The 23,672-nt window shown below is 37.7% G+C and overlaps 1 protein-coding gene and 1 long non-coding RNA gene across 2 annotated transcripts in view; both read right to left on the minus strand.

Annotated features, from left to right (window-relative positions):
• The window catches only part of NRG1 (neuregulin 1), a 1,019,909-nt gene that overhangs the window by 763,838 nt on the left and 232,399 nt on the right, over window positions 1–23,672 (minus strand). The gene's annotated exons all lie outside the window — the stretch shown is intronic.
• LOC142864130 (uncharacterized) overlaps window positions 1–23,672 on the minus strand; it is a 62,682-nt gene that overhangs the window by 34,566 nt on the left and 4,444 nt on the right. Inside the window, exon 1 of the long non-coding RNA XR_012914708.1 lies at window positions 1–23,672. This exon is cut by the window's right edge and continues 4,444 nt beyond it. This is a non-coding gene — a long non-coding RNA (uncharacterized LOC142864130).

Raw genomic sequence — 23,672 nt, forward strand, 5'->3', positions numbered from 1 at the left:
CTATTTGATGAATGGTGAACTACTGAGTGAAGAAAATTGTCCAAAACCTTCTAGATAACTAATGGCAATCTAGACTAGAACTTGGTCTCTTCCCTACCCAGTCCAGTAAGCTAATTGCCTAGAAGCACCATCTTTCATCTCTTTCCTCTTTGTTGGACCAGTTTATCACATCCACGTATGGGCCAAAGTCACAAATCACAGAGGTAAACCCAGAGGTCTTAGTTTTTATTTTAACAAGGACACTGGCATATATTTTACCATAATATCTATCTAGTAGGTAAACGTAGGTTAAAATCATTTCACCATATAACCCACTAAGGAGAAAAACAAATTAGGGCTGTTCCATCAATGTATATTGCATGTACATCACATGTTATATATTGTGAGTGTATATTGTATTGTATATTGTTGATAATTGTATATTGTGTGCATCTCCCTCTCTATATTGTGTGTCCAACTCCCAACTTCACACTGAGTGACGTCATGTTGATATGTTATTCTCAAAATAATCATGGTGGGAGTATTTACACCATGGAAAATGCTACAAGCCTATAAGCCAAGGATTTTCTTTTTTTTTATTCTTTTTTTTTTTTCCTGTTACCTTACTCATATACTATCACAGGTCTATACAGACTTTCTGAGTGCTATCATAGCTCATGCATTGCCTCTGCTTTTTGACTACTGTAGCCACCATAGTAACAATCAAGGCGATAGATAAGAAAGTGATTATCAACATGTTAAGATTTTGGAGGCCAGTCTCCTATCCCTACTCTGCCAAGTTCACACGGCTCTGATAAAGTTGGGTTTGTCAAGAGGTCATTAGAATGCTGTTATAAAGCAGCAGAAAAATTCGAGGGCTTTAGAATATTTCCAAGGAAATATTCTAAAACAAGATCACTGCTTCAATCTCTTAGGAAAATAGTAAATGACCGGGATGTGTATTCAGGCAAACATCAGCTGAAAAGAGAAATTTCTTTTTCTTTAGAGACTAAAAATAAATAAATAAATAAACAAACCAGGAAGATTAGCAAAGTCTCAAATAGAAGGGACATGCCTATCATAGACCATTTTATTTCTCAGTTTAGGGTTTAGATGAGATGGGAATTGATCTATCACCATCTCCATAATTGCAAGCAATACCACAAAATAAAATTCTGAGTGCTCACCAATCATATTTTAGTGCTGAACACTTCATGCAAGCAGCTGTTAATGATGCCAAATATAGTTTTCACAGCATGCGAAATGAACTAATGACCAAGCCTACATTTTAGATTTCAGAGAGGTTCTTTCCGTTGCTGCAATTAATCCTAAATTTCTGCAGAGATCACAGTCTGCTGATCCACGCAGAGGTCAGAGGGAAGGATTCTTTAGGATGCCCACAGTCTGTCTGGAATTTTTTGTCTGTTGCCAAAATTAAAATAACCAAGATCTCTGTGTGTGCATGCATATGAGAAAATAGACTGTACAAGCAACCCTCTATCTCTTGAGGTTTTTAGCACATTGCCTGTGTGTGATTATGAAAAAGAACCTCCTTGGTTATCCTGCAGGCTGGGTTTAGGAGTCAGCTACAGTGCTTCAGTGAACTGGTTCCAATCACTGGGGCAGTACAGTGGAGATCCACATCTTTCTAGCCGACAGACTTTATAAGCTGGATGGATTTGGTTGATTATCCATTATACCGCGGTGACTTTCAGGAACTAGTGAGATTTGCACTTAAATTACGTATGTTCCCAAATTTTTAGAATTGATGCATTTCACATATGAAAGAAAAGCAATATTTAGTAGTGGGTCATTAGGAGGCATTACTGTAGGCCTCAGTGGGGAGGTATTATCTAATTTTGTACCAGAAAATTCCACGTAGTTTGATCTCCCAATAACTATCTAAAAATTATTCTGTAAATTTAGTAGGACCGATATATCATCTACGTCTAGGATGTATAAAAACCTGAGAGCAGCTTTCGTAATATTGTGGGAAGAATGTTTGCAGGTATGTGGTTTTTATATTTGTCTGTATCTCGACAGAGCTTATTTTTAAATGACCAGTAATTGAGTCCTTAGTGCTTACCAAACACTGTAACAGCTGGTTTTTACTTATATCATCTTAGAATATCCTCATAACAACCCTATGAGGTATGTAATACAATGTTCCTCATTTTGCAGATGGGAGACGGGCAAAGTAACTTGCCCAAGGTCATGAAGATAGTGAGTAGCAGAGTCTGGACTTGAACCCAGGCAGTCTGTCACAAGTCTGGGCTCATAGCCATGGTAACATAAGGCTTCCCAGGAGCCAGATGGGTCCTGAGCAAGTCTGAAGAACCATTTGGAGTTATTCAGAACAAACCGGGTTGTATCAGAGACACATCACAATTTTTGGCAATGCAGTCATGCCAAACAACTCCATGTGTTTTGGATTTCGGCACCACTGAAGGAAACATACCATATATGCATTAATGATTATTTACATCTAAAAACATCGATCAATACATTCCTTCAGAATTAAGGTATTCCGGCTTAAACTGGGTTTTATTTAGAACACATGCGTACATCATATTTTTTAATGCTTAAAGCACAAAGGTAGTTCCAGTTGGCGATGGTAATTTAAAATATTTGTATACTTTGAAAAAGTGCTACTAACAGTGCAGGCGTCACAATTCTTCTAATCTACACTAAGCAAAATAAAAACAAAACACCAGCTCGACTGGAATTCCTTTTTTGTGTGTGTTGATCACCAATGCCACCTTAACAATGGTCCTCAAATTTTGATCACATATTTGATTATCGAAATATTCTTATTAGGTTAGCTTTACTAAAGCCCAATTTAATTCAAGTGGAAAATAACAAGGCGCATGTATATAATGACCCAAAGAGTTTGTTTTTTTCCTCTTCTCTCTACCCCATGGCACTAAGTACTGCTTATAAGACAAACGTCCTATTCCATTTTGTATCTCATGGACACGTATACTTACCTTGTTCCTTCTAAATTAAAATCTCTTGGAGAGCAAGAACCATCTTACTCATCATCCTAACTCCAGAAGTAGCAAAATGCCTTGTACCTTGAAAATGTTTAATGTTGTGCAGACAGCACCGTGAACTGATGTGTTAAATCATGTTAACTAAAAATCATCCGTGTACCACCTGAAATCTTTCTATATTAACTAATTGAGTACATTTCTGTAAAGTGTCAAATTTTAAAAGCCGCCCCCTTAAAATCTATTTGAAACAAGATTTCCTATAAATAAATAAATTGCCACTATCATAAAATACACAAACACATGCACGTTTTCAAAATACAGAATTCCATACTAATATTTTTACTATGAAAATATTACTCTTCTTTTGTAGTTAATATTTCAACGCTAAATTGAAGAAAAAACGAAAACAATAAACAAAATTACAACCCTTTCCTTCTTTCTACATTTTATTTGGTTGGAAAGTACAAGTAAAATGAAGTATTCAAATAAGCTATTAACAAAATGTTCTGCCCTTCTTCAAACAATATAACAAATATTAGGATGAAAATGATAAAAAGAAAAGACTAAAATGTACCGGGCTTATAATGCAATTTTCCATGAGAACATACTCTTAGACAATAAAGCCAAACTGTTCTAGTATATTTTGTCTCTTGGCCTATTTTCTCTTTAGGGGATTTCAAAACTGTTAGAAGAATATGTATAATCAGTTAATGTCTTCCTCTTTCTTTGGACACTTCCATTTCCCAAGAAATGTGCTGGAAGTAAATAAAAAATACTAGTGCCAATTTCAGAATATAGTTAGTAGTGAGGACCACCAATTTAAGAAATACTTATTAAAAACATCCTTACTACTTAATGTGTTCCCAGAAAAAGTATTTATAATAGAAAAGGGTACTAACCAAAGATCTAATTCCACAATATTAAAAACACTGTGCATAATATACATAGTAGAAAAATGTGTAAATTAAACTGGCAAACTATGTCATCTCCAATGAGCTGCTAAACGTAATAACCTAGTCTATCAATCATGTCATTGCTACTAATGGCCTCTTTGGAGCAGGAATCTATGAAACAGCTTGTAAAGGATATAAAATGAGCATCTATTTATAGAGATGAATTCTGTGTACTTTTTATAACTACCCTGCAGTATTACAGGTGAAAGATTACAAAATATCCAATTTAAACTAAATTGGTTCCTGGCTACTAATACTTAGGTTCCCTATAACTATTTTGCCACTGCTAATCCAACTGCAGCTAAGACATGACTCTCAGTTGTTTCAGAGAAATAAAATGGCCAGTCAGAAAAGGTAAGCTGATAGAGCTCAAGTGTGATGGGGATGTTTTCTCAAACTATAACTTAACTTACACAAGATCCCCCAAGGAATTAAAGTAGAGATGAATGTACCGGAGCTGACATGAGGAAGAAAACAATATTTTATAGAGTTCTGTCAGCAAACCATGTTCCTGCCATCATAATTTATGGTCTTAGCTTTTTTGCCCTTAGCAAATATAACTATATGCAATGTAAGCAATTATTTGGGTATTGAGCAGTATTTCAAGTAGAGGTGTGTTTAATGAAAATTAAAGAAAAAAAGAGTTTTTGAATCACCGGCCCCAAATGAATAGTAGATATTACAAGTCTAACAGTCATTTAAAATATCTCATTACTCTCCATTAGTAAGTGACTTTAAGCTACTTTGTAAAATGAAAGATTTGAATAAAATCAATGGCTTTGAAAATCCAATAAACTATGAAAAATAGTCTAAATAAATGATTTTGACATCATTAGTATGTACATAACTGATAATTATGGCAATTCTTAATAATTTATAGCATATGATGATTTTTGAAAGGAGCAAATAATACCAAAAAGACAATATCATCAGCCAAATATTTAAATATATTGCATGATCTGAAATCCTGACCCCGTTAATTCCAGGTTCCAAATAATTAAACTGTATTAAGAAATAAATCTCTGAAATGCAAGACTCTAACCAGAAAGATAACATATACTGAGAAAATCCTGAAAAACAGATTATTTGATGAAATAATGAATATCCAAACTGGAATAAAGTGGTCTTAGTTTTAAATAAATAATTTTGTTAACTGCTACTCTTTTCATAAAAGTGAACTCAACACTATGTAGGGATCCTTTAAAATTTCTCTTTAATTTGTCTCAAATCTGCAAGAATTTACCACTCCACACAGATGATCTATAATGGACTGGAAATCAAACTGTGACACAGCCTAGACATCTCATGTCTGCATAAGGTAAATGGCTGCATCTACTAACTTCCAAAATTCAATATATATTCTCTCAAATGTTGAAACTCAGGCAGCAGTCATTTTCGAAAAACTGATCAGAAGATTTCTTTATTTGGAAATTCAAAGTTCTTTAGTGTGAAATCAAACAGCTGCACAGCACTTTAAAGAATAAAACTTGTGCAAATCTGAGAGAGGAAAACAGGACATATTACAATGCTATGAGTATTTACTGGAGCTTTGCATATTAAAGGGAAATTAATTATATCTGAGTCACAGTGGCTAAAACGTCATTAAAGACGTTTTCATATATATGAATGCATAAACATGTGAATGGGAAAGAAAATCTTTTCCAAGAAGGATATTCCCTTTAAATAAGACTCCTCTTTGAGGAATAGTAATAAAAAAAAAAGCTCCAAGAGGTCAGAGGTCACACCCTCTTTGGTGAAATAGGTAAATCCTTAGAAATGGGATGAGAGATGTTTTAGCCAGAATTCCAGTAGTGTGTTGCTATGCTGTACTGGTGGACTTTGGCTTTTTTTTCCCTCTTTGCTAAATGAAACCACCTTGTACATTTTTGTCCTTCTCAGCGTTGCTTTAGAGCTCAAGGAAAATGGAAAATCCAGTTAAGATGATAATGATATTTTTGAAAATTAACGACTGATATTTAAAACTGAATATAATTTTGTTCTCTGCCACTTCTTTCCGGCACAAACTGAGTTTCTGGCTGCCCTGCAGATTCTTGCAGGATAGAATGCACTAATTCTGGAAGGTACCATGGTGTAAAGGGTGGGTAATTACGTTTGGGGAGGAGAAAGACCAAAGGCTGAAGGCTGTCTTCTTTGGTTATTTTGCTCCTGTCCACCATCGTATTTTATTGTAATTTTCTGTTTATTTTTCTGTTTATTTTATTGTAGTTTTCTGTTTTCTCCAGTAAGCTACGAGGGCCTTGAGAACAGAGACCTTGTCTTATTCTTTTTTTATAATCTTGGACAGCCCAGCATAAGATGAAAAGGAGATAAATAAGCATGATGAACTTGGGCAAATTCCTCAACTTCTCCAAGCAATTTCCTCATTTACAAGATAAGGATAAAAGTACTCATTCTGGGGTTTCTTTTACTAAGGATCATGAGAAAATATTTGCAAAGAAAGAAATGCTTTTTCCTTCTTTCATCCCACTTTGAAAAAAAAAAACCTCAGTAAAGGGGGCAGAGAGCACCTGTTAATTTATAAACAGGACACAGTAAATGTGGGTGCTCTGATCTAAGGAATGGGGCTTGTTTCATACCACAGTGGTTCAAGCAAGGGCTTTGGAGGCTGGCAAACCCAGGCTGAAATCATGGACCTTCTCCATTCTAGTTACAGGACACTGAGAGAGTACTTAACCTCTTTAAACCTCAGTGCCCAATTAGCAAACCAGAAATAAAACCCACTTTCCAAAGGGTTTGTGTTAAATTAAGTGATAAAACTCTTGAATAGAGGTTATTACAGAGATTAATTTTAAGTGCCCAGTAGATGGTCGCTAACTACCTATCATCAAAATAGCATTATAGCACAAAGGTGAGTTTCAGATATGGAGACACAACCTAGGAATATTTTTAAAAAGGAAAAAAAATAGCACTACATGTGAGGCTTAGAATCATAATTAGAATAATGGAAGCTAGGTTTATATCTTAGTGTTTCTGCAGTAGATATGACAAAGTTGTAGGTTTTTCAGCTTCGTGGATATTTGTTTTCCTCTCTGGAGGGACAATTAAATAAAGGAGGTGGCAGGAGAGAGAACCTCACAGTGCCCACTGAAATATTTGAAATCATTTTCTTTCTCTTCTTCTCTTATGAAGAGTATGTCCCGAATAAAAGGCAAATCCCATCCTAGTCTTCTACCTTTACTGCAGACCAAGAAAGGAACATTCGTTTCCAAAACTCGGCAGACTTTTCTGAGTCATCCTAACTGCATTGCACATCCAACGTCTCAGGGGCAGGTCACTCCCCTTTGCCAACGGATGTTCCCTCACCCCGCCCAGGAATCCCTGGATTTTATCCTCAGAGCAGCTGCCTCCTGGGTCTCCACACTGCCAGCCACCTGCACGTACATCTGCTCTTTTGCCTAAGCTCTGCTAGCTGTCATCTTCCCTGGCGACCCACCAACTCGCCCACAACTCCTAGATAGTAAATAGATCTGTCCCAAAGTAACACAGTGCATCGAAAATTAAAAAGCAGACAAAAAACTTTTCGATCACAAACACATCAAGCACATTTTATTTATAGTGTTTTACACTTTCTATGCATGATGGCATTTGGCCCTCCCAATGCATGAAACTAATAAAAATAAGTTATCGTTCACTGAGTTCCTCTTCCATGTCTTAAGGCTGTATCATTTGAACCTTTACAACTAGCTTATCAGGTACCATTTTCAGATAAGGAAATTAGGGCTCAGAGTGGTTAAGTGACCGAGTTTGAGCAACTAGTAACCAATGGAGCTGGGATAGCAAACCAAGTTTTTGATTCTTAGTTCAATGCTGCTTCTCCTTAACTAGAAACAGGATGTCACAGATCAATGGCCAAACTCTAACAGAAAACCTCACAAATCAAGAGTCTCCACAGATGATTGTTTAACTTGATGTCCCACCCCATGTCTAAATATGATACCCCTTGAGTAACCCTTTGAACATTATTTTCTCATGATCGTAAGACACACAACTGGTATCTTCACAATGTTTCCAAACTCAAGTACTCAAGCAAGCCTGACAAAGGCAGTGGGAACGCAGTACTTACATTCATTTCCAGGGCTGACAACCTGCCTGTGTCCTCAGATTCCTTCTTAGGCAACAAAGTAAAGAAAGGCAAAGAGAAATGTTACCCAAAATCCAGGAAGACATGCATGCTCCTTGAATGGTGCAATAATCACGAGGCTAGTCCTGTTGGACACCTGCCTTCCCCGCATTGACATCTCAGTGGCATTCAAGTCAGCCATTCTCTTCTCAAGACATCTCTTCTCTTTGACAAACCCACTCTTGCGTCTCACCCCTCACATTGCTGACTTCGCCTCAGTTGTACTTTTTTATCTTCTTTTTCCATATCTTATCTTTAAAATTGGAGTTGCCCAAGGTTTGGTCCTAGCCCAACTTCTTATTCTATATCCCTAGAGATGTACATATCACATCTATCCTCAACACTCTGAAATATCTGCTCTCTGACCCAGAGTTCTCTGAGCTCTAGTGTTTTATATGCAATAGTGTTTTATATGCAATACTTGAAATCTACCACTTAGATGTCACTTGGGCATCTCCAATGTCACATATTTCCAAAGTGGAACTGTTGACACACTCCCACCATCACCTCTCTGCTGGACCACCCCAGGAGCCTCCTAACTCCCATCTCTTCCACTCATATCAAATAGGATGATCTCTTAAAAACAGAGTTCAGATTAATTTGCAGCCTTATTGAAAACTCTTGAACCAGTTCTCACTGCATTTAGAATAGAAGTTGGACACATTCTAGAGGTCTCAAAGTCTGGCATAATCTAGATCCTGCCTCTGTTTCCATTTTCATCCCATCCCATTCTCTCTTTCCCTCGCTTTGCTTTGGTCAGACTCACTAGAAGTCAGAGAAACACACAGCTTTCTCCTGCTTCACAGTCTCTGTTCTGCTCGGTCTTGTAACCTGGAACATTCCTCTGAGGCACTGTCATCATTTTACTCTGTTTAAACACTATCTCCTCGAAGTGAAGACCTTCTTAGCCACTCTATGGAAATAAGCCAGCCTTTTTAATTTTTCATCAGGGCACTCTGTTTCTTTCTTACAGTTATCACAATCTGCAATTAATTAGATCATTGATTTCTGGTTTACATTTCAATGGCCCATTTTCTTCCACCAGAAACTAATCTTGTAAATGACACATGTGCCATGCTCACTTTCTTCCTCAACACCAAAAACAGTGCCTGGAGCAGATTAGGTTCATTTAAGGGAAAAATGTTAGAATCACCAAACGACAGTACCAAGAGTAAGTGCTCACGTAGGTCCAAGAAAAGCAACAGGCTCATTAGGATTCTCCCTGTGACATGTAGAAGGCACTGCTGGACAGAAAACACACTCCTGGCAAGTTTCATCAAGGTTTCTAACGGCTACTGCCACCCATAACCCTTTGTGCTGGCCATGGGTCTATTTCCAGTGTTTCTAGAAACAGTCGCACTCTGCGGCACTCACACATAAAGAGGAGGGACAAAGACACAGCACAGACACATCCAGCTAAGAATATCACTGAGAAATAAGCAGTTCCAAATCAAAGACATAATACTGAGTTATAGTGGACAGTTTTAACTATGTGTTTACATAAATGTTGACCCAACTAGATGAAAAGCACTAGCTTGACTTTTTTCAGGGCTGTCTCATATGTAGACTGTTTCCGTAGGTGACTGCCATGCATGAGTGTGGAGATGCCTGAGGTCAGTTAAGAGGGCATGGGCAAGGCTCCAGCTTCCAAATGTCCCCAAGCCTACCTGTTGTCGTCACCATCATGCCTTCCCCACTCCATGCACACAGAAAGTTCAAGTAAAAAAAAATAATAATGTAGCTGAAAACCTCTAAAAACTATAAAAATGCCTTCCAATGGGAAGCCAGTATTATTGTTTTATTTCTCTAAAAAAAATACTGATGAAAATGGAGCACATTTTCTTGATGAGCTAAATGCAGAGATACATTTTATTAGGCCCTAGGATTACTTGGTGTTCCAAAATAGAATTAAATTCCTACTTTGGGTATCAAAAACAAACAATGCCATCTTCGTGATGATGAAAGGCCTTAAGTGTAACTTTTTACTAACCAGGATACCAAACACACACTAACAGGAGAAATCACCTACAGTTGAAGCTTGGGTTACAATCCAACTATTTGTTGATTCTTTTTACTGGGCTGGGAGATTCTCCAGGAAGAAGACCAACTTTACCTTCCTCTCTCTATGATCAAAAGATTAGATACTTATAAAGGTCTCAGAACGTCATGGCTACTCAATCCATAATTATTGAATGGAGGGGAAGGCAGACTCAATAGGTCACCCCATTTCACATCCATTCTGGAAAACTGATTTGGCTTTTCTCGTATTTCTGTTATATTTATAAATTGAATCACCACTAAAATTAATGTGCAGATTAGCAATGCAAATATATAATACAAAAAGTATCACATACTATACAATATTTTGATTATATAATATTTTGGCGATATTTATGTAACATTTTGGCAAATTAATTTGTTGTTCAAGCAAACCTGTGCTTTGTACCCATGAAGTATAAATGAAGAACAAGTCACTGAAAACCTGGCAACAATTTGCCAACAGCTTCCACAGAAAGTTTTGGACATGAAAGATATGATTTGGCGTTTTTCAATGTAGGTATTTATTGTTGGAGTCAGCTCAGAGTGACAAAGCCACCACATGTACCTAAAAGCCCTTATATCCACAAACCCCTGCTACCAGTGAGTGCCACCTCTTGAGACTATGTACAAGTGGAGCCCTAACAAGATTCTCCAAAGAACTGATGTAATGTCAAGTCTTAGTTATCAAATATCCTTGGAAACAGATGAGGTAGATAAGGAAAAAGCAGTACTTTTGATCAATTTCCTGTTGACTTACTATCTCATGCTTTTCTCCTATGCTTAAAATTTTATATGGGCTTAAGAATTCACAGATTTCCATTGCAACCATTTTTCAACACCTACAGGGAGAGGTGCTAATGAGCAGAGAAGGGTCACCAAGTCTGGATAAGTTATCAAAATCAAAGAATTAAGTAAATGGCTTCACAAGATTCTTGTACCCTTTTTGGGAGATCTAGGGTTTCAAATACACACAGGCATGGCTAAAATGAGTGTGAGGTAGGAAAACAGAAAGGAAAATGGGACATGAGTTCCAGAATTAGACTGTAATAACTCCCCATGTATCTTTCAAGCTAAATTAACAGACATTTGCTGTATATCTCCTATGTACAAAGCTCTGTGCTAGAAACAAATAGGTATAAAGAGTTGAATAATAGACACGTCCCTGTCTTCAAGTAGTCTGCAGTTTGGATACTCTTTGTCACAAGACCAAGAATATAGAAATAATTAGGACATTCATGGGCAATTAAAAGTTAATCGATCCAAAGGAATTTATTGAGTACTGATTGTGTCATGGTAGCTAAAGGAGGATTGAGTTTAATGTTTTTCAGTTCAGCCTAGTAAGTTTTTTTTTTTTTTTTTACACAGTTCCCTATTCTACTTAGAACTCTAACTCCCAAAATACAAATATCAAATTCTTTTAGGAAAAAAAAAATGTTCGCTCTTAAGAACAGCTAGAATTTACAAAGCACCTACTGCATGTCCCTGTCAGGGTTTATTTGTGTCTTACATATGAGCAAATGAAGGTTTTGAGAGGCCAGGTAAGTGCTCCAAAATGTCACAGTTACTGGGTATCAGAGACAAGATTCAAACCTGGTTTTGTGTAACTCCCAAGCACTACATAATTTTGCTTAGGATTTTTTAAAAGTCTGCAAACTAACACACACGCTTTTTGGCTGAGGAAATCTGAGATTGGTGTGTGTATTTTAAAAAAAAAAAAAGTACCATCTGCTTTGCCTGAAGGCTTATTTGGACTTGTCAGTTTAGTATTATCGAGTCTCAGTCTTTTCCTTGAGGAAATGGCTTCAGGCTTGATCTTCCTGTGTCGCCTGTCCCATCAGGAGCTCGTATTTTCTCATTGTCGCTTAAGCTGGAGAGCATTTCTGTTTAAGAGGCTCAGGAGAGCTCACCCCAAAAGATTTCACACCATAGAGCTCTGTGCATACCTGGTTTTCCTTATAGTCACTGGGCCCCAAAACGCTGAAAATATTTTGCATAAAAATGCTCTGAGTTGATGAATTGTCCTCCCATTGGGATCCCTAAGCATTTTGCTCCATACTTTTATCCTCTGACTTTTTTCATTTCCCTCCTGAAGAATGGCATCCTTTCCCTGGGCATGTTTCCTATAAGTGTTATCCTAACTTATCTCTTTTTCACAGTCTGAGACTGTAGCTTCATTTTTTTCCCTTCTAGACTTTGAGCCATATTTGTGTCCATTTCACTTGACAAACTTCACAGAGATCCATTTTTTATTTTTGTGGCAGAAGCTGAAAGAGTGATTAAAAAAAAAATACATGGCCCTCCACAGAGAATAGAATATTCTAACAAAGCAATGAAGTTAAATCTCACTGCATGTCACACAGTAGAAAGAGATGGTGAATGATTATTTTGTTTTTATACACTGGGGAGTTTTTCCTCACCTTCAAAGGGAAGATAATTCTTTCTTAAAAGTACTATTCAGAATGAAAGTTGAGGTGTAAAGCTAGAGTGCATGTGAAAAAGAATACACTGGGATATTTTAAATCTAGGCAGTGATTCCAATCGATCACAGGTGAGGCGATGGCAGGCTGCAAAAACACGAACTCTAGCAAGAGATGCAGCTATGGTAGCAGCGTCCAACACAGCTCCCAATCATCTACTTCCATGCCCTGTCCTGTCCCCTCATACGTCATTCCAATGTTGACAGAATACAACTGATGGTTTGTCATTTCTGAGGTTAGGCTACACAGCTTGGTGTCTCTTGCTGATCACTCATGTCACTTGCTCTTTGGGAAGCCATGTCAAGAATAGCCACATATAGAGTCCCATATAGCAAGGAGCTGGTGTCTCCTGCCAGCAGCCACATAAGTGAGCTTAGAAGTGGATCCTCCTGTCTTGGTCCCATCTTCAAAGACGGTGGACTTGGCCAATAGCTTGACCACAACTGCATGGGAGACCATGGGTTGGAACCATCCAGAGAAGCTATTGTTGGATTCCTGGTCCACAGAAACTAGGAGATAATAAATGCTAGTGATTTTAAGCTGGTAATTTTTGAAGTAATTTGTTACAAGGCAATGAATAGCTAAATACAGATGCAAATAAGTTAAAGGGCACAGGAGGATGGAGGGACATAGGCAGAAACAGGAGCCAGGTCCTCTACTAGCATGACACGAAGGGGTAAAATGCAGAAGTATTCTAGCTCATGATAATGATGATCATTATAGGAAAGAATATGACAATAATAATCACAACTACAGCTAATGCCAATTCTGTGCTTACTATACACAAGGCCTTGTGCTGGGCCAATTACTGATGTTGCCCCTTTTAATTCTCAAATAAACCTTTGGGATGAGAATGGTGAAAAAACTAAGGTTGAAAAAGAATTAAGTTGGCCCGAGTGGAGGTGACATTCAAAGTCTGCTCCATCTCACTCCAAAGCTCTTACCTACCCTACAATGAATGGCGTACGTAATCGGCTGAGTTGGGGTCGAGAGTGCCACTAAAAATCATATCAGTGTGCAAGATGGACCCGAGCCTGATCAAGAAGCCAAAGAGAGGTGTGCAGAGTCACTCAGAAGGCAGAATCAATGTGCAAGAGGAATTATCTTCATTGGAACCTTCTCCATACAGAGCTTAGACCCCACAAGAGCCTAATGAATACATTCCCCATCTGAACCTTCAGAATCTCTTCACAAAGAACTCCTCGTAAGTACTGCCTCTGTCATGCACAAACTGATGTCACAAAGGAGGGAAACAGGTAACAGACGTGAATACTACCAATGGACTCATTGGTAGTATTGGTATGGACTCACTGGTAGTAGGTCCTGCTGGAGGACCTACTAGTATTATGTTACTATTGCAACTAACTTCTGTTTTGCTTCGGTACTGAGTACTTCATAATAATCCCATGATATTTTTCTGTAAGAAGTATAGATAAAATAGGGAAGACGTTACCATATTGGTTTCCAAGAATATGACTCAATTTTCTTTTTTCCCCCATCTTCTTAAAGAAGTTGAATTCCATGAACCAATGGTTGAGAGAAAATGCTCTCTTAAAATTTTTTTTATCTAAAATTATTAAGGGGGCACAAAGGTTTTTGTTATATAAGATTACCTTGCATAATTCATAAAGTCAGGGCTTTTGGTGAGCCTGTCACCAGAACAGTGTTAAGTGTACCCAACAGGTAAGTTTTCATCCTACCCTCCCCCCACAGTGACAACATCTATAATAGATCAATTCTCTCAGAAGGGGAAGTTTTGCCTCCAGAAACTCAGGGTATTTGACACTGCTTCAAGGATGTAGTAGGACAACTAATTCTTTATCCATGATATTCATCATCTAAACAATTTAAAATATGCAGAACAGCAGACAAATTCAATTTTCTCTACAGATTTTCACCATTGTATGTCTATTAACCACTGATCTTTTTAACTACTTGCCGAAAAGCAAAGACATTGTGCTTAGTTGATCAATGAACAGAAATTATGAGTGTCTACTAGGTGTTGATGTTCTCCAAATATGTATAAAATAACACTTAAATGTCAAGCATTTTTAACTTAATATAATGCTTGTCAATAACCTGTAAAGAATGAAAATAAAATGATTTATATAAAATGAATAAAGTCCCCATTCAACAAGCAACCCAGTTTGCTCCAACTGGGTTCATGGCGCAGCCTACTGATTTTGCCACTTTGTTCGCAAAGAGAAACAATGAATGATTTAACAAGGGAACATAAACTTAAGAGCAGAACTGTACTCATTATTAATAAAGTATTTTCCCTCTAAAGTGCAATGGCTGAGACACTGCCCTCAGCAGATATTTTTGCCTACAAACTTAAAAAAAAGTTGCATCAATGTGCTTTAACTAACAAAGTGACACCAACATACATAAATGCTTGATTATCTCAGAAGGGAAGCCTTTGTCTCCAGAAACTCAAGGCCTTTCACACTGAAAACAATACATATTTTTTCATGTTGCTGTCATACATATGAACAGATCAAACCAAAACTAATCTTGATGGCTTTTTCTTTTACTTTTCGGAATATGCATGTGTTTTAGAAGTTAGCAAATCAGATATTTCAAGTTGTTTCCATAATAATTGTCTTAATCTATTGATTTTTCTGGACAAAGAGGATATATGTTGGAAAATGTAAATGACTTCTTTCACCATGCCCCTGACATTTCTGGTTTAAGGAAAATTTTTTTTTTTAAAAAGGTGATCGTACCTAAGAAAGAAAAGATGTAAATATCCATGCACTTCACAGATACTATCATTTGAATGTTTGCCCCTTGCAAAAGTCATGTTAAAACTTATCATTGTGATTCTACTGGGAGGTAGAAACTTTAAGGGGCCTTAAGGTCATGAGGGCTCTGCTGTCATGAATGAACTAATGCCGTCATTGCAGGAGTTAGCATGGAGGTGACCTTGTCTCCTCTTGCACACACATGCGCACACACACACACACACACACTCTCTCTCTCTCTCTCTCTTTCACACACGCACATGCCCTCTCTTTGCCCTGCTGCCAAGTGATGCCTTCTGACATGTTATAACACAGCAAGAAGGTCCCCGCCAGACGCTGGCACCTAAATATTGGACTTCCCAGCTCTAGAACCTCGACCCAATACTTGCCCATTACCCAGTCTCGAGTGTTGTTATAGCGGCACAAAATAGTCTGAGGCAACAGATGAGGCCCCCAACTAACATAAAGCTTACTGTCATTGTCCCCGAAAAAGGACTGATCATTTTTACTAAGGACTGATGAAAATGCTTCTGTCCTGCCCTATGCCAGAGGCCTTACCCTGCGACAATGATTCGCTTTTACACGAGAGCAGCGTTACTGGGACAGATTGTAACTTCTGCCAAAACTATAGCCACAGTTCTTCCCGAAATAGAAAAGCATGTGTTCCTATGGCTGTTTAACTTCTACATGCAGAGGTTTCTCATCACCAGGGAGGGAGGGAGGGAGGGAGAGAGGCGGAGAGAGAGGAGAAAGAGAGACAAAGAGGGGGGAGGGGAGAGGGAGGGAGGGAGGCTGACAGACTGGCTTGCATACAGCAGGTGTTTCTTAAGCTATTTTGCATTACCCCTTCTCCTCAAAAAGAGAAAGTATTAAGGTTTTATCAGGTAGCGTTGCTATTAAACATTATTGAAATATCATTATTGAAATTAAGATATTGCAGTATCTTAAGACTTTCCAATACCTCCCCGTAAGCATCCCTTTTCCATCTCTTGGGAGGGATATGCCCCAGAGGAAATGCATGGACTACAGAATTAAGTCTAAGTTCCTAAACCTAGGAGACAAAACTTAAGTTGTGACCCTGTGTCATCTCCTCCCATTCTTAACACTACCCGCATCTACCTACCACCCCATACATACTTTGCAACATCAGAGATTTTGTCGTTCATTTTGGTAATCCTGGTACCTAGCATAGCACACAGTAGGAAGCAGAACCTCCTTACAGATGAGTCAACTCCATAGTTCCCAGACCCAGAGTCTTTCGTGTCGCCAACACACTCCAACTATTCCCCCCTATTGTAGCCTCAGAAATTATTAGGCTTCAAGGTGAAGAAGCCAGTCAAATAGTTCTTTGTGGAAAAGGAGCTTACTGAAAAGATTCAGAGGAAATTTCACAGAATTATTAAAGCAAGAATGACAGTCAAGGCGTTGGGAACTAGACTTTCTCTCCCTGGGGTTCTGTGTTCTCTCAATACTACTGTCCTGTGAGTCTTCTCCACAGACAAGCTGCTTCTGCTTGTGTGAAGTCCACTCCAGGTCTAGGTAATCTTCACAAGCTTTGGTGACACCTACTGTCTTACTTCTCAATCTCTGAGTCTCTTACTTCAAATTCTTAGGAGAGAGATTCTCAGTGGGGGCACAAACCAGTCCATGGATTGACTCCCACGGGTCAGTTCTTCAGCCCTTGAATCAGCTATGGTCAAGGTTCCAGCACTGCAGGGCATTCATGTGGCCATCGGCACTGTCTATTTTATTGAGCACTTAACAAAACCAAGGAAATTGTACCCTATGCCAGGGATACAGCTATTTTTAAAAACTGTTTTCTAAAATTTGGCAAAATGACTAGTCCACTATTTGGAAACTGAGTTTTTAGACACGCAGACACATTTTTGAAAATGAAGTTATTTATGTGTATATTAAAGAGAAATTCTCAAGTGACTATCTAGAGCCAGTATCAACTTAAGTATGGAAACTCGACTGGTACGTTATGGCATCATTATGGCTATGTAACAAATTACTCAATAACTGAGTGGCGTTTTGCTAGTCCATTTTGTGGGTCAGGAATTCAGAGAGCACGATTCAGACCGGCGATCACCAGTCTCATCCAGGATGTCTGGGTCACCAATGGAAGACTCAATTTCAAGGCTTTAAGCCAGAATGTCAGGGATGGGGAGGCCCCAGGTCCTCTCAGTGTGGGACTCTCCGTGGGATTTCTCTACATAGGCTAATTTGGTCTGTATCACAACATGTGGCTGGGTACTAAGATAGAGTGTCCCGAAAGAGAACCAGATGAAAGTTCTATTGCCTTTTATGACCTTGCCTTAGCATAGCTCTGCTGCATTCTACTGGACTCAAGTGGGCCACTAAGCCTGGTCCATACCCAAGACAAGAGAAGAAAGCCCCCACCTCTCAACAGAGCAGTGTCAACATCACCTGTAAGAAGGCCAGGTGGGGTGGGATTTATCACCATGGCCACTGTTGGAAAATGTAATCTACTACAACATAAATCAGGTGTATGCTTTTTTTTTTTTAATTATAAAAATGTCTGTTAAAATCCACAAAGAAGCATATGTTTCGGGATTCTACACAAATGGTTTTAATACTTGTAGACTTAACTATGTAAGAAATTTATTTTAATTAGTTCTTTTCTCATCCAAATGACTTTTGTACCCATTGCTTTCATGGTAATGTCTCATCTTCTGCAATCTGTTTAACAATAATAGCCCTATAAGGACTTCACTTTTGAAATGTTAAAAGTTTTTACCAAAATATTTTTATGTACTGGGTGGTTTCCCAACAGCACATATAGAAACAATTATTGATTATTTTGTGAGTCGAGTCGATATATGTCAGAGTTAACCCAGGGTCTACGCATTGTCATTCCTGGAAAGACCCTCCTTTTTTTTAAGTCTTGCCCATGTTAAAGCCACATGTACTACCGAAGGGATCCCAGAGTAGATAAAAGAGCTCACCCCTTCTCTACACATTTTATTCTCTTCTACTTCAATGTCACAGAGCTTATTTTGCTGTTGCTTGTTTCCCTAATTGTTTTCTGATTTAACTTTGCTCCTCAATTAAATTCTTAGCATCCTGGTGATGGGAAAGGGATATTCAAGTCACTCTCACTCTCTTTATTTTTGGAAAACCACACCCTTTAGTACAGCTATGAATATAGAATCAACGTCTGTAAATAATTGACATCTTCTCTCTCTACAGTGTCGTCATTTCAAAAACCTCTCCACATAGTTGGGAGGAAAGAGTCCTGTTTCATGGAGTGAGAAAGAGAAAAAGAGAACAGAGAACGACAACCATGCGAAATTGCCAATGACAAATACACAGATTAAAATTCATGTAGGAAAGAAAACAATTCTGACAAATTCGGATGAAAGAATTATGACAACACCAGGACATGATATTGAGAAGAAAGTAGGCAGTGTCGTCATGGAGCTTCATTCAGTCCTATAAAACATTTAATTTAAAGTAGCTGCTGAATATGTTGAAAAGCTACGATCACCCCAGGATCACGGGTTCTTTACCAGACAGGAGTCGAATGCCAGCTCTTTCTTACGTTCATTCATTGTGTGCAGTTATGCAGACCATTCATAATCTAAAGAGGATCAGAGGTTATTTAGCACAATTTTTGAAAGCACTTGTTCAAATGGATCTGTGGTCTTTTATGTGATACTTCGCAGTTTTATAAAGGGCAGAGTCTGCTTAACTGAAGTCAATACCTTTTTTCTGCTTCATACTCAGGAACTGAAACCAAATGCCTCTGTCACGCCATCCTGCAGTCTGCCCTCATCATCTTTTCCCTTTTCACATTCTAGGTCATACTTTCCAACACTGTTTGGTGTCATACTGAAACAATGCTGTCATAAAAAAAAAATGTCTTAAGGAACAGTTTTCCTCAGCAGAGATCAAAAACAGACTTACAAGCAGAATACTAAGAACCCATCTGAAGTCCCTTCCGGTGATATGGACATATTATCATTTGCTTTTGCAAGGACCACCAGAGTAAACCCCTAATTTTCTCCTTTCCTAGTTCTTTCCCAACCCCCAAAAGCTCAAAGGTCTTTTTGTTTCAGTTAAAAATGTTCTTTCTCACTATAAACACAGAGTTACCATGTATGTCCTCTAAAACTTCTAGATTTTACATAAAAATGACAGTTTATTTCCAAGTAGAAATTTTTTCTGAAAACTTTGAAATTTCTGAAAAAAAAATATTTATTTTGAATTTGAATATGACTAAGATTTCAAATGCCTTCCAAAACCATTTACTAGGGCTTCAATAGAAGCATTTTGACCTCTGTTTTGGGGAAGGGCACTTACTGCCAGTTGCTCTTATCTGAAATCTGTTTAGCAAGAACAGGCATCGGAAGATAAGAAGCAGTGGAACAGTTTTCTCTGATGGCAACTTCTTGATTGCTACAGAAAGTGATTAAAAACACGCAGCTTGGTAGGTTGGCTTGAGAAGGGGAAAGGGGGGTGGAGTGGGAGTTCATACATGCTATGAAGTTGTCAGGATGGGAAATGTTCAGGATGTAGTTTACAAAAGAAGATGACATCTGTTTCTTCTATTTAAAAAAATGTTGGCACGTTCTAACGTGTTATATGACCCGTCCAGTTTATTTGATCATGCTGATAAAAAAAAAAAGCAAAACTCTGTTCTATAGTTCATGACAAGTAAAAGGATGACTTTTTTCGATAGGTCATCTGATTTTTATACTTACCTATTTGTAAGACAACCTCTCTAGTGTTACAATATAATGTTATCCTTGAAGCCTATGCCAGGAAATTACAGTAAAAATGGGACATCTCTATCTTATAACAAAGTACTTTTAATTCTTCGGCTATTTGGGGTGGCCTTATGGTGAATTCCATTATATTTTGTGGCCAATTTCTTCCCCCCCCCCTCTGATAGTTTTCAGCTTTACAAACAGATATTTACCTCATTTTTGCATGAAGTAGCCAGTATCCTACCACTATCCAAGGATGAGAATGTCAACAGTAGTGTTAATTACTTACTCTCACATAAAGACAATATTAGTGAACTTTCCTACAATATCATTCTCTTTTTCGCTTTCTCTTTCATCAAACAGAATTCTTAACTGCCTTCTCACTATGTCTAGATTTACAAATTGTTCATTTGCTGCCTCAAATTTACTCTAAGTTTCATGCATCTAAAAAACAAAGCCAAACAATGATACTCAGAATGTGTATAAACAGAAAATATTTATGAAGTGCCTAACATGTACACGTCCTCAAAGACCCATCATAGTAAACAGCCAAGATTTGGAAAGACCAAAGACAAGTCAGCAAAAAGAATGTGATCTGCAATTCACCTCATCACCTTCTTATTAATTCTTTTCCTTTTATTTTCATTGGATCTATTCACCACTGGCCCTAGGGTAATACTTTTAAAACAACTGCATTTGTTTTCAGAGGATGAAGTTAAAGCTTTGTTGAGTGTTTTTCTTTTTAAACAATGGGCTAATTGTGAGAGACTATTTATATTTCTCTTCTGCAACTCAAATTTAAGCTTGGGAATTTTTACTACTAAATAGAGTAAACCTAATAAATATATAATCTCTGGTACTGCAACTCAGACAATGGACCCATAAACAATCAGAACAAAGAGTGTATTTTTTTTTCTAGAGTGCAGCTATGATGACCTTATACCCTAATGGAATTCACAAATGCAGAACACCAAGCTTCCTCAATAAACAAATGGTGAATTAAATCAATATAGATTAATAAGTAAGTCCCAAACTCACCTCCATCTATAGAATGTCTATTTAACAGTGTCAGAAAACCTACATTCACAAAACAAACAAAATGTGTTGCCTTGCCTTTTAAATGACAAATTATATTCTTCTTCAAATTATTTCAGCAAATGAATAAATATGGATACTAAATTAAAAGTTTGTATCAATCCTTTGATATAAGGCCATAGTTTTCAGCTTCATTGCTAATGTTATGTATGAAATTTACATTCATGAATTAACAGAATGAATTGATTGTCCCAGATTCAAATTCTTCCCTTAACAGTGAGCACCTATTGTCATTCCTAAGGAAAGAATGATTTTGAAAACAGAGGAAGAAAGAACAGGTAACTGGCCTTTCGAAACACATTTACATTTACCAATTTAGGGTGAGAAAAATCCAACATACCCCCAAAAATATGCTGTTATTGGGAAGGTGGAAAAGAAAGGTTTGAAAAGAGTTAAATTGATATGACATATAAAATGTGTACATAAACAGGACGATTTTTAAAAACACTCTCAGTCTGGAGTACTTCTGAAAATAAATTCCATTTTTTCCTCCACTTACATGAAAGTATTTGAAATGAAAAATCAGTTAAAAATAATAAATGTGTTTTCTGACATCTTCTATTTGTCTCTTTGCTTGATTCTTCTGTTTAGTTAAGGGAGGGAAAAAAAACTGTATTTGACTTAGAAATTCAGCCAATCAGCATCAATTTTAGAAAAGCCATGGAAGTGAAGACATTTGGAACTACCTCTTCAAATATCTACAGAGGGAAGGAGAGACACAGAAGTTATTGTATTTAACAATGATGAAAGTAATTTAGGGATGGAACCTGGATACAAACCACAAAGGGAAACAGGAGAGCAGCAACCATCACTAATAATGCTAACACAGAAGTCACCTTTTATCTGGAGACATGCCACTGTCCCATCATCGTAACATGCAATGTGACAAACGAGAGGTAATTTTAAAGGCAGCAAGAGTGGGACAGGTTTTAGGGCAAGAAAATGATGAATTCAAATCTTTATACCATTTTACAAAATACTTAAGCTCTCTGAGCCCCAGTTTGTCTTTAAAATGGGGATAATATAGTTATGTCATGAGAATTACTTTGAGAAATACACTATAATAAATATAAAGCATAGTACCTAGCACAGCATAGTTATTAAAATATATGTGTATTAATTTTCCTCTTCCAATTTGCCTAGAAACAGAAGAGTTTAATTTGGGAGCAAAGACACAATAAAAAGGAAAACTAGTGAAGCAAAAATTGCCTCCAGCTCAAGCAACTTTAAATGAACAAAGGTTTCCAGGTACATTTACTCATTCATACAAATTCTTAGCCAGTTCAATGTTAGTCCATGAGGATCCAAACATAAGTAAAACAAGCCTTGTCCTTTGTAACTAAAGAAGACAGTTAAGTGAGGAAGACACTCAAATAGTTACGTAAAATAATATGGTATAACAGATAAGAGCACAAAAGTATAGAGGAAGGAGTAATTAAATATGCCTGTAGTCACAAAAAGATTTATAGATCAACCTAGTTGGGGTCTTCAAGATTAAGTAGAATAATGCTTCTTAAAGCATGGTATGAGAACAGCAGCAGCAGAATGATGTGGGAACAAGTTAGAAATGCAACTTTGGGGGTCCCAGATCTACCGTGTTGCTAGGGGTGTTAAGAGTCTATGTTTTAACAAACCCTCCAGATGATTTTAATGGACACTAACACAGGAGAAAACCACTGAACTAGGAGCTCACCAAGCAGGTGAGTACTGAGGTACTTTAGGCAGGATAGCATGATCACGCAGCATAGCAAAGGAAAATTCCAGATGACAAGAGGATCCTGAGCTCGAAGGTGAGTGCCAATAGATGAAAATGGTTCAGTACCTGAGGCCCAGATGCTGAACGTCTATAAACCATGTTAAAGAATCTGGACTTCACCTTGTAACAACCAGGAGTTAGACTATCACAGACAACCTAATTTCTTTTCCCTTCAAATCTGTGCACAGAAAGCAGGTAGCACACTTGTATAATAAAATATGAATCAACATGAAAAAGTCCTACTAAAGATGTTTGATCAAGGCATTAACAATGTCCTTAGAATGAATGCTAGTACAGTGCATTCCATACACTATTGTCATTCAAAGCAGCTCCAGTGTAGTGGATACATGCTGGATTTGGAGAGAGGGGAGTTAGTGATTCCTGGCTGGGCAGCTTAGGAAAAACAATTTAACTTTCTTGAACTTCAGTTTTGTCATGTGGAAAATGGGCAAAAACATGTTCCCAGAGTGTTAAGAATTAAACAGGTCCAGGTGCAGTGTCTCACGCCTGTAATCCTAGCACTCTGGGAGGCCGAGGCAGGAGAATCACTCAAGGTCAGGAGTTCAAAACCAACCTGAGCAAGAACAAGACCCCGTCTCTACTAAAAATAGAAAGAAATTGATTGGCCAACTAAAAATACATAGAAAAAATTAGCCGGGCATGGTGGTGCATGCCTGTAGTCCCAGCTACTCGGGAGGCTGAGGCAGGAGGATCACTTGAGTCTAGGAGTTTGAGGTTGCTGTGAGCTAGACTGACGCCAC

Source organism: Microcebus murinus, chromosome 24, assembly GCF_040939455.1.
Source record: "Microcebus murinus isolate Inina chromosome 24, M.murinus_Inina_mat1.0, whole genome shotgun sequence".
NCBI classification, from domain to species: domain Eukaryota; kingdom Metazoa; phylum Chordata; class Mammalia; order Primates; family Cheirogaleidae; genus Microcebus; species Microcebus murinus.